Raw genomic sequence first — 17,747 nt, forward strand, 5'->3', positions numbered from 1 at the left:
TTAAGGTTCACAACCCATATCTTTGAAAAAGGACAAACACCCAACACTCTTAGGAACTGAAAAGAAAAAAAAAAAAGCAGTAGAAAGATGGTGACAAATATGAACAGACCGGAAAAAGACATTGAAATGACAACATAAAAGTTTCTTAAAAAAAAACAAAAAAAAACCCACACAAATTAATGTCCCACTCTGATATTTTTCCCACTTACTATAAGAGCAGATATCCATAGCGCATTTCATTCATAAAATGAAGAAACTTGTCATTGTATATTAGCACGTAACTAATATAACTTTCATTGAGAACCACTGGGCAAAATCCATTAAGGAAAAAAAGTTAAAGTATACCCTTTACTCAGTTGTATTACTTCCCAGAATTTATAGACCAGAATTCTATATGTATACATATGTGTTATTTGGAGCATTGTTTATAATATTAAAAACAACTTAATCTATATAGTATTAGCAAAATAAAAATCCATCCTCATTGCTAAATATTTAATAAGTAATTTATAATAAGAAAAATAATAATAGAAAAAAACTAAAATATCTTAAAGTATCTGAAAAAGTTATTTAAAATTATCAGAGAATTAATCAAAATTATTAATCAACTCCTACATAGCAACATAAAAAATTTCCACAAAGAAATAGAGATAAACCTTTCTTATGAATGGGTAGGCTTAGTATCATAACCTAATATTATCTTCAAGTCAGTCTTTTAAACATATCAGAATATCCCAGTTTCTTTAAAAACAAATTGTGAAAAAACACAGTTGGCTTGCTCCTTCTCTAAACCGATATCTGAAATTTCCTCCAAAATAGAGAGATGACTATATCTAAAATGTTCAATGTTTAAAGTTCCAACATTAATCATTGAGATATACAAGGAGTTATACTATGATTGTTGTGGAAGAAATGTCACTCAGAGCCATCATACCTGGCAGTCACTATAATTTTAAATTTCTCATGTGACATAAAATTTGTCTAATAGCATAAGCATTTTTGATTTTGAGAATCCTCTTACTTGGAGTGGAAACATCTAAAGTAAACATTTTGTAAAGATGTACATTCCGTAATCAAGATTGCAAGAAAGTTTTTACTTCTGGGAAGTGCATGGAGAAATAAAGGAATGGGGTAAATGCGGCTAGAAAGTCTGAGAACAATAAGAGAATGATAAGTCATTTTAAGAACTATTGTTATTATAATAACCAAAGTATTATATAATATCACAGCCTGAATTAGAAGAAGGCTGGTGACTAAATTGTAATTTTCACTTATCACAGAGCCCATCAGAAATTATAGATAATTTAAGCGAAGCCCACAAGAGATTACAAACAATTTAGGTAAAACAAGTTAAAATTTTCAGATACAGTAGTCCCCCTTATCCACTGTTTTACTTTCCATGGTTTCAGTTACCTGCAGTCAACCACAGTCTGAAAATATTAAATTAAAAATTCCAGAAATAAACAATTCATAAGTGTTAAATTGCACACCATTCTGAGTAGTGTGGTAAGATCTGGAGTGCGAGTGGAGTGTGGCATTCGCACTCCACCCCACTCTGGACGTGAATCCTAACTTGGTCCATTGTATGCACCCTGTATCTACTAACCACCTGTTAATCGCTTAGTTGCTGTCTTGGTTATCAGGTTGGTTATCAGAGAGAAAGTGAGAGAGACCACTTTCACAGAACTCCTATTACACTATATTGTTTTACTATTTCTATTTTATTTTTAGTTATTGTTAATTTCTTACTGTGCCTAATTTATAAACTAAACTTCATGATAGATATGCATATACAGGAAAAAGCATTATATATATATCTATATGTATATGTCTATCTATATATGTCTATATATAGATAGACATATATATATAGATATATATAGATAGACATATATATGTGTGTGGGGGGGGTTGACACTGTCCATGATTTCAGGCATCCACTAGGGGTCTTGGAACGTATTCCTGTGGATAAGGGGGGGCCACTGTGTTATAAAATAGTTTCTTGGTTAATGTTCTCCATTTTGGCTTTTGTAATTCTATTATACTAAAATTTGATTACAAATAATTGGTACTGAAATGTAAATTATACTGTGTTTCCCCGAAAATAAGACCTAACCGGAAAATAAGCCCTAGCATGATTTTTCAGGATGACATCCCCTGAACATAAGCCCTAATGCGTCTTTTGGAACAAAAATTAATATAAAACCCAGTCTTATTTTGGGGGTAACATGGTAGTACTATTCTTAAACAAGAAATATGATTTAGTTACAACTGCTTAACTCAACCTTTGGGATTCTATGTAATTAGCAATAAAGCAAAAGAAAACTACAGCTAATGAATAATTATTCAATTTATGGAAACATATGCAAATTAATGAAGTTGAAAACTGAAATCTGTAAATATAGTACATAAGTTATAAAACAAGTGACACATAGTCCTTAGTAGAAATGGTTCATTTGATAATTGGAAATGCCAGCATGTGAAAGAGTTAGTCTTTAGTAATTTTTCAAAACTACAGGAATTAAAAACGAGGACACTACTTTTTTACTCAATTTTAAACTAAAAGACCCAATGACAATGCATTTTTGAAATAAGAACATTTCATTCTTCTGTCTTGAATGGATACAAAATCATAAGACAGGGGAAAAAAAACAAAAAAAAAAAACAATAAGCAACAACAAAAAAACTGTATTGTTAATTGCAGAGATGCATTTCTCCAATTATAAATTCCTTACAAGTTTACTTACTACCTTTATTATGTTATTTAGTAAAAGTGTAGAAGTCTAAACTAGTCAGTGGCATGTTTTAAAAATAAAGATGTGGACACAAGCAAGCAGAAGTCAAATGACCGAATCAAATCGATCATTATAAAGTTTTTTCCATTACAATGTTTTTATTTGAAATATTTTTAGAGGTAACAAGGAGTGAGAAAGCCAGGACCCAACTCTAACATTTGTCACCTAAGTGAAAATTATTATTAGAATGACTGTATTTGCTAGTTGTCTTTGTTAGGCCTGCTACAACAAAATAGCACAGACTGGAAAGCTTATAAACAACAGAAATTTGTTCCTCACTGTTCCAAGTACTGGGAAGTCTAAGATGAGAGTGCCAGCATGGTCACATGAGAGCCCTCTAGGATGCAGATTTACTGTATCCTGACATGCCAGAAGGGGCTAGGGAGTTCTGTGGGATCTTTTTTATGAGAACACTGATATCATTTACAAGGGATCCACCCTCATGACATAATCACCCACCAAAGGCCCTATCTCGTAATAACACCACCATTGGGGGTTAGGGTTTCAACACGAATTACAGGGAGACACACATATTCAGGCTATAGTACTAATCCAAACAAACACCAAGTTAGCTATATCTTCAGAAATGATGCTATCTGTTGTATAATTTAAGTAATGTCACAAGTAATGAGAAATTGTTTACAGTATTATACTTATTCTAACGATAAAAAAAAAGAAGCTGCTTATATGTAACTTAAAAAAAAAACTTATTTAGCAACTTAAGGTCAACTGAGGGGGAAGAGAGACTATTATTTCAGATTAGTTTTTTTTTTTTTTTCAAAAAATGAAACATAGAAGAGCGTGACAGATAGGAACAAAAGATCAGTGATGTTGAAAGGACCAAAAGCAGCTCTGACATTAACACAGCTATATAAGAATATAGGAGTGTTTTTGATTTTTCTGTTTTAAGTGAGCCTGTAACTTCAAACAGGAATGTGTTTTTTCCCCCAAATTATGCATTTTCTTAATTTTTTTCATGCAGTCCTTAGAGCAGTGCAAGATAAGTATCACTTTGAATGAAGATGAGACATATTATATAATTTTTGACTGCCATAAAGTTATTAATAGTAAGTAGTAGTGTGTGTCTTGATTCCAGATTCTTTTGATTTTACACCTATAGTCTCTCTTCTAATTTACCATAGCCCTTGGTGAAAGAGTATGTGACTGAGAGAATAATTTATTAAATAATATTATGGAGGGTTTACTCTGAATCAGGTGCTGTACTACATTTTGGGAATATAAGAAACAAAGATAGGCGATTTCTTGCCCTCATGGGTTTGAACATTAGCAAACTCTCGTGTTTCTCTTGGTTCAAAGTTGCCCCCATGGTCCTATACCTCAGACGTTGACTTCTCCTGTGGTCAAAACCCACTATATTCTTCAGTTCTTTTAGACTCAGGACTCAGCAAAATTTTCAGCACGAACTTTCTGCTGAAACGATTCCTTCGCTTCCCATAGTTGATTTGCCCAAATTTTGGGGCAAATAGTTTCATTTGAACAATCCAACCTATAACTATTTTTAAAAAGCTTCTGCTAACTTAATTTCCCATGGGCACCTGTGAGAAAGTCTACCAGCCCCGCTGGCTTCCATGCACCCTGATTTTCATATCTGCTTGGCCTTCCATATAATGCTTGATTTTGTAGTTTACTCATGTTCTGAAAGGCTGGCTTGCATTTCTTCCAAATTATAAAAAATGGCTTTATATATCTATATTGTGATATAATGATTTATAAAAGCATATACGTATCGGTAAATATTTTTGTAACATAAAATTAATGTACTTCTATATTATATTTAATATAAAATAATATAGAAATCAGCAATTCACTTATAAAATAGATATTAATATATTTATTATACATCAATAGTATATATTTATATGTTATATAATGCATTCAATTTCTTTTGGAGTATATGTCATAATGCTTCAGAACATTCTCTAATTTTTTGGTTTTGTTTTCTGTTGTAAAATAAGCTCGATGTGCCAGTTTCAAATTTCTTTTATTACTTGTATCTGAGCCAGGTCCCCTGACACCTGGCCCTTTCCAGAAACAAGAAAAATTTATAAGTCTTTTCCAGTCGATGTCTGTCACACCAGTGTCCCTTTTATCATACCGGGTGTACAACACTCTGCTGAGTTAGATTGTGATGGAATTAAGGAAAGAAAGGGTATCGTTGAGTTACTACCTGGGTAGTAGTAGTCATTGCTTCATTGTGAAACATATCATTTATCTTTCCTGAAAAAATAAGAACTACTGAAGTTTAGGAGTTAAGAGTATGACCTCTAGAGACAGCCCAGTTCAGTTTCAAGCTGTCATTAATTACCGTGTTTCCCCGAAAATAAGACCTCTTATATTATATTAAAATAAGACCGGATCTTATATTAATTTTTGCTCCAAAAGATGCATTAGAACTGATGGTCCAGCTAGGTCTTATTTTCGGGAAACACAGTAGCTATGTAATACTGATAATTTTACCTGTTTCTTAATAACTTCAGTTGACTTATCTGTAAAATGGGAATAATTATACCTATGACACATTTTTATAAGAATGAAATTAAACAGGATGCTTCATATGTTTAATATAGTGACGGGAAGTTAATAAAACGTAACCTTTCTCGTGCTACCAGGATACAGATTTTGTATCAAATTCAAGTTCAAAATGTGTCAATTTCAAAATGCCACATTTTGCAATTACTTGCAAAATAATAAAGATAAAATATTTTAAAACATCGAGTGTGGGCATGTATCCCATACTCCATGGTATTAATTAAATTAAAAATTGTCATCTTCTTCAACTCAGTGAAATTGTCAAGAAACATTATAGGTCTTGACAGTAAGATGCTTGTCATGCTCTATTACAAGCACACAGACTTTGAAAGTCTCATTTAAATTCCAGATTATAAAGAGGACAGTATGTGACTATGAAATTGCTGACCTGAAATAAATGTTAAGTCCCATCTTCTATTTTTTTAGAGTATTAAAAAGCGAACTGTTTAAAAAGAAAAAAACGATTCTTCCTATATGTGTACTGCCCGACCTCTTCTTTTAGTTCCTTAGAGTCTCCTCTCCTGGGTGACAGTGTGAAAGTCTTAACAAATACTGGTGAGGAAATTTTAGTCAAACCCTTGGGAGAAATTTTTGGGCAAATAGTTTCATTTGAACAATCCAACCTATAACTATTTTTAAAAAGCGTCTGCTAACTTAATTTCCCATGGGCACCTGTGAGAAAGTCTACCAGGCAATGAGGCTTTTCCAACTGCAATAGGTAGTTATTACTCGATGGAAGACTTAAAAGCTTTTTGTTTGTATTGGAAACCATTGAAATAAAATTAGAAAATATGGTAATTTTATGATTTATATGGTGAAGATTTTGCCATTGTATTTTTTTGCTGCTTAAGAAAAAGTAAAATGGTAGCAAAATAAAATACCATAGATAGATGACAAATGACAAACTGAAAAACAATTTCAACTTATTTCACAGACAAAAGGATATACCTACACACATACTTCCAAAATAGAGAGGGGAACAGTCATAGATATAAGAACGGTTATTTCACAGGACAAAAGAAATATCAATAAGTCATATACATTCATATTCTCTCCTAGAACAGTGCGAATTAAAACTACACTGTGGGTTATGGACTGCATATTTGTGTTCTCCCAAAATTCAATCTTGAAACCATAATTCCCTGTGATATTAGAATGTGGACTTTTAGGAAGTAATTAGAGTTAGATAAGGTCATGAGGGTGGGGCCTTCCTGATGGAATTAATACCTTTATAAAAAAGAGGATGAGACAGATTTCTCCTTCTCCACTAGGTGAGGATACAGAAAGGCATCCCTCTTCAGATCAGTAAGAGGGACTCATCAGGAATGAACAACCTGGTGCCTTGATTTTAGACTCCCAGCCTACATAACTGTGAGATAGAAAGAAAGAGAGAGAGAGAGAGAGAGAGAGAGAGAGCGAGAGAGAGAGAGAGAGAGAGAGAGAATAATAACACACACACACACACACACACACACACACACGGTGCCAATAAACTGTATACACATTTTAAGAAAGGAAAAAACTGTATTAAAATTGTAATACAAAGAATGACGCTAGCATTCATTTGATTAACACCATCTTTTGAGCAAACATCATACTACATATTGCTACTGTAATTCAATTCAACTTTGAAAAGTTATACAGAGATAACATCTCTTAAAATGTTACTATATATATATATATATATATATATATATATATATATATATATATAGTAGTCTGTTAGAGCATCCAAAATGACTAAGATAGTAAATTAGCATTTTTCCTCTATCAGATTGGAAAAATACAAGTGTAAAACATACTCTACAAGGCCATTGGGGATCAGGCCATATAATACAATTCTAATGAGAATGAAATGTGACACAAATCTATGGAGTGATATTTTGCAATATCTGCCAAAAATTACATGCATTACCATGTGGTCCACAGATGCTACCTCTCAGTCTCTGTCCCAAAGAAATACTGGAAAAATCTACAAAGGAAGGCACATTCATGAAAATCTTGTTTTGCAGACTAGACTTTAGAACAATGAAAATTTTGATAATTACACAAAATTTAAATATCAAAGCAGTCTCTAAAAACTGAAATCTTAAAAAAGTTCTGCAATTACTTGGCAGCATAATCACATGGAAAGTATCACAGTCTGTTTTAAAATACAGTCATTTAGTTGCAGATCTCTTGTGGCATATACCATAAGAAATAACTACCAAAAATTCTTAAATGTTCAGCAATAATATTATTAGTAGTAATATTTATATTGACATTATGAGTCTTTTTGTTTGTTTGTTTTTGTGGTTTGGGATATGGCAAGTGAGTAATTATGTTGACATATCTATTTTACAATCAATTTTTTGTCAAATAACCTGTTTTTATTTTTACTTCCTGTATGTATTCATCTATCAAGTAGTAGCAGGTACTTAAACTATAAAGTGCTTCTTATTCTTCAAATTTCACAGAAAACCAATGCTATAAAACTCTAGTATCTCACCATATGGAAATTAGGAAACATTATTCTAATTTTATTCATTTTAATAGTGATGAATTAATTGGCATGGATTTCAGATTACAATATATATAGACAGCAGTCAAAAACATCTAACATTCAGATTGTCTAAATGAATAACTCTTATACCCATAATTTATTACAGTGAATGTTAAATGTCAATCTGACTAAAATATTAGACTTCTTAAATTAATCGAACAAGGAGGAGACCATTAGACTGAGGTAGCTCTAATGTCATGGTGGCCTATATAAGGAAACCAAAGTCTGTAAATGCATCAAGGTAACAAAATCAAACACTAAGGACAACCAATCACATAAAACCAACTGGGCTTTAAGATATAGCCAATCAAAAATATCCTTTTATTGCTTCTGTACTTTATAAACCTTTCCTCTCGCTCCTATCTCATTCTTGGTTTGTTGCTACACAATTTAAATAGATTTTCACTCAAATAAATTTAAAAATTTAATATGCCTCAGTTTACCTTTAACAGACTACATTTTAAATAAGTTAATACAAAAATCGCCAATTCTATATGTAAAAAACTATGTTTAATAAACATATTCCTTCATTTTATGAGCAAAATATTATGGTTCTATTAGAATTTGAGAATATGCTATATGCTATATAACATAAAATAGTCTAAATCCTAAGCAACTAACACTTCAAAATAGTGATTAATATCTGAAACATTTTTGGAAAACAAAATCTACCTTTTATTTCCGAGTTTTTTCTAGTTTGTAGGTACCTTCTTCAAACATGTATTTATACATTTAAAGCACATGAACCTTTGTATATGCGGTCATCCATTCTGTTTTAGTATAGAAACTATAGTATTTATAAGAAAGGATGTTTTGCTTAGATTTGCCTATAGTAGATTGTTCAAATGAGAAACACTGAAAACTCTTGGAAAATGTCCGGCCTTTGCTGCATTCACTTATTTAACACATTTGGATTCATGTTTCATCTATGGGTAATGGAAGGTACATTATGGCTATTTCTATAGTGTAACAAAAAAAAAAAGTCAGACAAAAAAACTACTTTAGGATATAAATTTTACACATTCCAGAAAATTGCTTATATAACAATCAGCCATTTGAAGCAGTAAAAATCCTCGAAAATCACTGGAAAATTGTTGTTTCTTAAGATGGCATGCCTGTATTCCAGGTTCATTCTGAACAGTTGGAGAGCAATTTTGCATTGTACTAGTTACCATTATTTTTTTTGAAAAATCCAATTCCATTTTCAAAATATTAGATGAATATTAACTACTTAAGTATTTTTCTTTGTAGTATTATCATTAAGTGCTTTTTTCATTACTTGTTTTTGTGTCAACTGTTTTATATTAATAGTATCTGAATATTAATATAATATTTCTGATACTAATGAAAACTTCAATATGTTTATTTCAACATATAGATTTGTGAGAGAATGTGTACTTGCTGCTTTGTTAATATATATTTCTTAGTCCCTAGAATATAATAGCAATTCTCCTATTAATAATAAGAACTAAAGTATACGGTGTGTTCCTGAGTGGACATATTTGCTAATTTTTTTGAGTAACCTGAGAAACTAATGAGACATGGAGAATAAATGCAACATGTTATTCTGGATCGGGTCCTGTTCCCCTAAAGGTCTTTATTGGGACAATCAGCAAAACTTGATGAGGTTTGAGTTTTGATTGTAGTAATTAATCTATCAATGTTATTTATTTATGTTGTATTTTGGCTGGCCATTTATCAGCAATGTATTTTCAAATGGTTCAGGAAAATAAAAAGTTACTTATAATTCTTGTAACTATTCCATTTATTTTGTAGGGTTGAAGTAATTTCTAACTAAAAAGAAAAGCTCACAAACATATCAACCTGGGAATTTAGAGTTAAATTGAAAACCTAACGGAATATCATCTCTACTATATACGAGGTATGATCAAAGATACAGTGAATGTTTAAATTTAAAAAAATTACAGTAAAAGACACATTGCCATTAATCTCCCTCAAAATACTCCCCCTCACATCAAACACATTTATCCCATCCACTTTCTGAAGCAGTTCTGGAAGTCGTCTTTCGTGAGTATCTTTATTTGTGCTATTGCGGCTGCCTTGATGTCCTGAATTCATTCAAAATGTTTACCTTTCATGGTCATTTTGACTTTGGGGAAGAGCCAGAAGTCATGCGGTGTCAGATCTGGTGAATAAGGTGGATGAGGACACACCATAATGTTTTTATTTGACAGAAATTGCCGTACCAGAAGCAATATGTGACACAGAGTCTTTCCATTGTGATAAATATAGTATATATATATTTATATTTATATATATATATATATATTTCCATTGTGATATATATACACACACACACACAGTGAATGCTACTGCTGAGGGCCATCCAACGGAAAGGTAAGGATCTTCAATAAGGGAAGCAGTACGACGAACCTTAGTAACTGTGTGAAAAGTTTCAGCTTGTTCAGTGCTGTCAGTTGGGTGAGAGCTACAGTTGAGAGAAGGTACATTTTAAAGTGTGCCATAAATCATCCTCCATCATGACAACGCTTCGTGTCACACATCACTTCTGGTATATGGCAATTTAGGTCAAATAAAAACATTATGGTGTGTCCTCATCCACTTTATTCACCAGATCTGGCACCGTGCAACTTCTGGCTCTTCCCCAATGTCAAAATGACTCAGGATATTGAGGCAGCCACAACAGCATGACTAAAGACACTCACAAAAGAGGACTTCCAGAGCTGCTTCAGAAAGTGTCAATAATGATGGGATAAATGTGTTCAAAGTGAGAGGGTGCATTTTGATGTGTCTTTTACTGTATTAATTTTTTTTAATATAACATTCACCATATTGTTTGATCATATCATATGTGTGTGAGTGTGTGTGTGTGTGTGTGTGTGTGTGTGTGTGTGTGTAAATGGAGAGAGAGAAAGAGGAAGAGATAACAAAATTTATTTTGTCCTTACATCTAATTATTTGCTTGGTTAAATGAATGTTATATTCTGTTAAAGATTTTTTTTAAATGTCCACAAAAGATTCGATTACTGTTAGGGTAACATTAAAAAAAAAATTATCCTGAATAATTCTATTTAACATTATCAGAAATTAATAAAATCATTTTAAATGACTATATGATAGTAAAATGTAAAATAATAAAGTCCTACAAAACATGTTTCCTACTATGTGGCACTCACTATTCTAAATCATATATCATATATACACACACACACATGCACACACATACACAAACACTAGGGGTGCCAAAAACAGTGGACACTTTGGTCAATGTTGCTCAAGCAGTAGTAGTTCACCATAATCAGAAGTACCTGAACTCTGATGGTAACCATTTTGGTATATGTATATATATATTTTTAATATTCCATTCTCATTAATGCCCTAAAGGAGTTATTTAATCCCTATTTTACAGATAAGGACATTTTAAGGACAAAGCAGGATATGGGGTATCTTGAACTTCTATAACAGGCCAATGTCCTTTAAGTTGGACCAAATATGGTCATAGAAACAGACAAGGGTGGGGAACAGATCCTGACATCAGCTCTTTTCTTGGTCCTTTTTGTCCAAATTTGAATCAGTTGAGAAATTTCAGAAAGACTATTTGTATTCCATCAACATCTGCTCAGCATTCTTGAATTAAGTACCAAAGTATAGGTAAATGAGAAGTTTTAATGATTTAATAAGCATCCTATTTTATTCCTAGAATGGTACAAAAAAATGACTAAAATTATTAAGTTTATTTTAGACAGTCTCACTGATTACATTATTTTTTAACAAGCATTATAGTTAGATTTATAAGCTAATACAGAATTTGTATCAGTTAAGGGTAAGACAATATTGCCCAAATCAGAATATCTTCGGTTATTTAGCAGGTTTAATTGTTCAAATAAATAAATAATTATTTATTTAAAAAAATAATGGGAATAGCAATATATAACCTTATATTTACTATGATTTTGTCTGTCAACCATCAAATATCTTTGCCACTAAAATCTTATGTGAAAAAAGATCCCGTTAATTGCCTCTAAGATTTGACTGCTGGTAGTCAATCTTTATAGTTTGTTGTACATGTGAGTATAAAATATTTTATTCCTAAATGGAATGTAATACATTTTCATTGTTTAAGTAGTGTTTTGGTGAATGTAAATCATCACACACACACACACACACACACACACACACACCGTGTCATTCCTTTACTTTGCAATAAACGATTATACTTCATGCCTATCACGGAGGCTTGCATTTAGCAGTTGGAATGAAAGATGATTGTGCCCCTTGGGAAAAAAAATACTCTTGGGAAGCAACTGTAATGCCTTCTAGGATAGCACTAGCTAGGAAAAACAACATGATACCCAGTCATTGCAGTTGTGAGGAAAAGCAAGAGAAGAATATGGAAATTTTAGGTACAATCTGGTGGCTAACTAGAGTTCTTCACAAGCATATCTGAGATATCTGCCAGTGACTCCCAGAAATTCTTGGGAATGTTCCAACATGGACATCTCCCTCATACTTCAAATGTGTGCCTTCATCTGTCTACTTGCTTTTCCACTTGGATATTTTTAAGTTATCTAAACCTAACTTATACAAGATAGAACATCTGATGTTCCTCAACCACTCTATGGAAACTTGATTGTTCTATTTCTCTCACACTCTACATCCAATCCACAGGAGCTCATGAATTCAATATGTATCCACAATCTGGCCACTTCTCACCATCCTGTCCAAGTTCTCACCTACTGTCACGGGAGTACTAAATTGCTTCTTATCTTGTCTTAGTATTAATATGCTTACCTGCATCTATTCTCAACACAGAGATGCTTTTCAAATTATTTTTAAATTAAATTTATTGAGGTGACATTCATTACTAAGATTATATAAATTCAGGTGTACAATTCTGTATCATCTGTGTATTGCATTGTGTGCATTTGAATTGTGTCATTTCTCTGCCACTGTTCTCCAATGGCTCTCCATTTTATTCAGTGAAAAATCATAGTGCTTATTATGGTCTACAAAATGCACATTATATGCACATACACACCCCTCCCCCAACCCTCACAAATTCCTGCTAACCTTCCTAACCTCTACTCCTTACCTTACTTCACTCTTTGTAGATAAGCATTAGGAGCATGACTATTCAAATAAAAAAAAAAAACTTCTTTCTATTCTGTTTGCCACAGTTTCTATCTCCCTTACCTTGTTCTAATGTTGTAGCACGTATGACTTCATAAACGTACTATAAAATTTAATCATTTACTATCTCTTTCCCTGAAAATTTTTAGTAAGGAAATGACACCAGATATTTCTCTCACTTTGCTTTAAATTACCGCAAAGAACAAGCAGTACATTTGGGTTAGGGAATTCCCAGTTTAAGAAGGCAATGCAATAGCATCCTGAAATCACCCCTCTCATAGACACACTGAGTCTACATCTAGTTATGGAAAAATGTCCTCCTTAAAAAACAAAGCAAACAAGCAAACAAACAAAAAACACTAAATCCTGGCTGAGTGACAATGACACATTGAGCAAATGTGAAGAAAACCCCATTGAAGCAGGTAGGAGAGGCTGGGATACAGTCTCTCCATAAACCCCACCCTGGTTAGCTGTCCTGCAACCAGGAGGTGATTCAGAGCTTCTCCCTGGGGAACAGAGAGTTTGAACCTCACAACAGGCATCCCAGCTATTAACAAACACTTGAGAGACAAGCCCCCAATACATCTAACTTTCAAAACCAATGGGACTCACTCCCCAAGACCCACAAGACTAGTGATCTGAGAAACTGCTCTTGAAGGGCTCACACTCTTGGACTCACCTGCCCAAGGGCCCAGCTCAGAGGCAACCAATTGTTCCCAGACATAAAGTGAAGATTAACCTGTTTATATTAAAACATTGTCCTGCGGGGCAGACATCTTACTTAACACATATATTGAAGAGCCTGCTGGAACTCTATGCAGAGACAGAGACTGGCAAACACCATGTTTGTACTCTCCTTTTGATGTACTACAGAGCACCAGTGGCTCCCAGCAGGGAGCTTTTATACATGTCTAGTGTAAATTTTGTGGCTGTGACATACGGGATGCCTCTTGATTGCCTGGCACTGGAGGCCACGGGAGCTTGTGTTCCTGGTCCTATCAGACTAATAATTAATGTCACCCAGAAAGGAGCTCAACCTCTGTCTGGTGCCCCAATTTTTGCTACTGCTGCCAGGGGACACCTGACTCCGGTGACCAGAGGGGCTTTCACTCATGGGGTCCCACAGGACTGTAACTAACTGAGAAAGAATTCTTAAACAACTATTAGCCACAGGGCACAACACGAGACAACAGACCTAGGGGCTCCATTTTTTTGTGGAGGTCTGTTGGCTTACCATTATGATTGCAACCTGAGGGTCAGGATTCTATTTAAACTCACATCTTGAGCTGACTGTGATCCTTTCTGGTGACTTTGAAGAGCAGGTGCAGTCTTCACACTCACCCACTGTTGCACTCAGACTGTGCTGTGCTCCAGAGGGCCAGTGTCTCCTTCAGGGAAATTTTACACATGTCTGGTGCCTTATTTATATGGCTGGTGCCCCAGTTTTTGCAGCCAGTAACCAGGAGGCATCCCTTAATTGCCTGGCTCCGGTAGTCAGGCTGCCTTACATTCTTGTGTGCCATGGGAGTGTGGCAATCGGAAAGATGGTTTTGGAAAGGATACTACCAAAAGAGCACTACACAGACTGTGGACTGAGGCACTCTCCCCAGTCTTTCTGTGAGTGAGGTCTCTGCTTGTGCTGGAGTTTTGGCCTGACGGGTAGGCTTCAGGTTTGGCATACATTTAGTGGCCTACAAAGGTGCTCTCAAGGATCTTAGGCTGTGGATGCCATCATATGTACCCAACATAGGAGTACCTAAATGTATAAAGCAAATATTAACATACTTATAAGAAGAAATAGACAGCCATATTATTGTGTTAGTAGGAAACTTTAATACCCCACTTACATCAATGGGTAGATGATCCAGACAGAAAAATCAATAATGAAACATTAGGGCTTAAAGGACATGTTATATCAGATAGAATTCACAAATATTTACAGAACACTCTCTCCAAAAGCACAGAATATAGATTCTTCTCAAGTGCACATGAAACATTTTCCAAGATAGATCGTATGTTAGGCCACAAAGCAAATATTAATAAATGTAAGAGGACTGAAATCATATCAAGCATCTTTTCTGACCACAATGGTATGAAATTAGAAATTTAATACATAAGGAAAACTGGAAAATTCAAATACATGTATACATTAAACAACATTCTATTGAACAACCAATGGGTCAAAAGAAGAAATTTTTCACCCTAAAACAAATGAAAATGAAAATATAATAGGAAAATTTATGGGATGCAGCAAAAACAGTTTTAAGAGGGAAGCAAGAAACAAGAAAAAAATCTCATAAAAAGTTTATACCTCAAGGAAGTAGAAAAGAAGAGCAAACAAAACCCAACATTTGTAGAGGAGAGGAAATAAAGATTAGAGTACAAATAAATGAATTAGAGCCTAAAAAGACTCTAATTCTTTTTAGGCTCTGGAAAACTCCCCAGAATAAAAAAATAGAAGATATTAGTGAAACTAAGAGCCCATTCTTTGAAAAAATAAAATTGACACTTTAGTCTCACACACACACACACACAAAAGAAGACTGAAATAAACAAAAGAAGAGATGTTACAACTGATACCACAGAAATACAAAGGATCAAAAGAGACTCCTAAAAATCATTATACATTAATATATTGGATAACCTGCAAAAAATGGATACATTCTTAAAAACATATTACCTACTGAGACTGAACTGTGATACAGCAGAAGCTCTAAACAGACTGATTACTAGGAAGGAGACTGAACCAGTAATCAAAAACCTCCCAAAACAAAAAATCTAGGATCAAATGGTTTCATTGACGAATTCTACCATGCATTTAGAGAATAATTAATACTAATTTTTCTTAAAGTCTTCCAAAACATAGAAGAGGAAAAAATTCTTCCAAACTCATCCTATGATACCAGCATTACCCTGATAACAAAACCAGACAAGGATGCCTAAGGAAAGAAAATTACAGGCCAATATCCCAGATAAGCCTGGCCCCAAAATACTCAACAAAATATTAGGAAACCAAATTCAGCAGTACATTAAAAGGATAATATACCATGATTGGGATTTAATTAAGGGATGCAAGCATAGTTCAAAATCAACATAATACACCTCATTGACAAAATGAAGGTTGAAAATCATGATTATCTCAATAGATGCAGAAAAAAACATTTGGCAAAATTCAATATCCATTTATGATAAAAACTCTCAACCAAGTGGGTATATTATGAATGTACCTCAATGTAATGAAGACCACATATGACAAGCCCACTCCTAACGTCATAATGGTGAAAAGATGAAAGCTTTTCCTCTAAGAACAGGAATAAGACAAGGATGCCCACTCTTGCTGATTTTATTAAACATAGTTTTAGAAGTCCTTGAGCAATTAGTCAAGAAAAATAAATAAAATACATCCAAATTGGAAAGGAAGATGTAATATTGTCACTATTTGCTTATGACATGGTATTACCATGTTTCCACGAAAATAAGACCTAGCCAGACAATAAGCTCTAATGTGTCTTTTGGAGCAAAAATTAATATAAAACCCAGTATTGTATTATATCTTATCATATCATATCATATCATATCATATCATATCATATCATATCATATCATATCATATCATATCGTATCATATGATAGTAGACCTGGGTCTTATATTATAGTAAAGTAAGACCGGGTCTTATATTAATTTTTTGCTCCAAAAGAAGCATTAGAGATGATTGTCCAGCTAGGTCTTATTTTCAGGGAAACACAGTATATACAGAAAACTCTGAAAACTCCCCAGAAAAAAAAAAATAAAAAGTTGGAATAAATGAATTAATTAATATTTCCAGATACAAAATCAATACAGAAAAATCTGTTGTGTCTCTATATACTAATAACGAAGCAGCAGAAAGAGAAATTTAAAAAAGCAATCCCATTTACAATTGCATCAAAATGAGTAAAATACCTAGTAATAAAGGTAACCAAGGGGGTGAAAGACCTATATATTGAAAACTTTAAAACATTAATTTAAAAAATGAAGAAGATGCAAGCATAGAAAGATATTTTATGCTCACAAATTGGAAGAATATTGTTTCCATACTATCCTAAAAATAAAATTAAAAAAATCTGCAGATTAAGTGCAAAATCTATGAAAATTCCAATGGCATTTTTCACAGAAATAAAACATTTGAAGGAAATATGAGGAAATATATATAATGAAAACCATGCTGGTTCTCAATAATGAGGTAATACTAGCTTGGCAGTATAAACTGGCATACAGAAAAAAACAAAACAAAATAAAATAATAAATCTATCCAACATTTTTATTAATTATTCATTTTGGAATGGTTCAATAATGGAGCAGCTGCTACTTACTTGTATCTATGCATTTATTTACTTTTACCACATTGCTTATAAATCTCCTAAATTATATATATCTATGTATATATCTCTATCTCTATCTATCTATCTATCTATCTATCTATCTATCTATCTATCTATCTATCTATCTATCATTCTAAACCAAAGCATACCAGTCTACTTTGGACCTCAAGAAAACAAGATCTCTACTCTGATGTTTTAAAATCTTATAATTTTGTAAATTATTTCATCTTTATTTTATTTTAGGAGTGGAGATGTAAAGTGCATATAAATGTATAGACACATGTTTATACACATGCATCCACATGTATAAAAAAGCAGGTATATACAAACACATACATGCACACACATAGTGTACATGTGTAGATGAAAAAAATATATGTGCATAC

This window comes from Rhinolophus ferrumequinum, chromosome 5 (genome assembly GCF_004115265.2).
Source record: "Rhinolophus ferrumequinum isolate MPI-CBG mRhiFer1 chromosome 5, mRhiFer1_v1.p, whole genome shotgun sequence".
Taxonomy (NCBI): Eukaryota; Metazoa; Chordata; class Mammalia; order Chiroptera; family Rhinolophidae; genus Rhinolophus; species Rhinolophus ferrumequinum.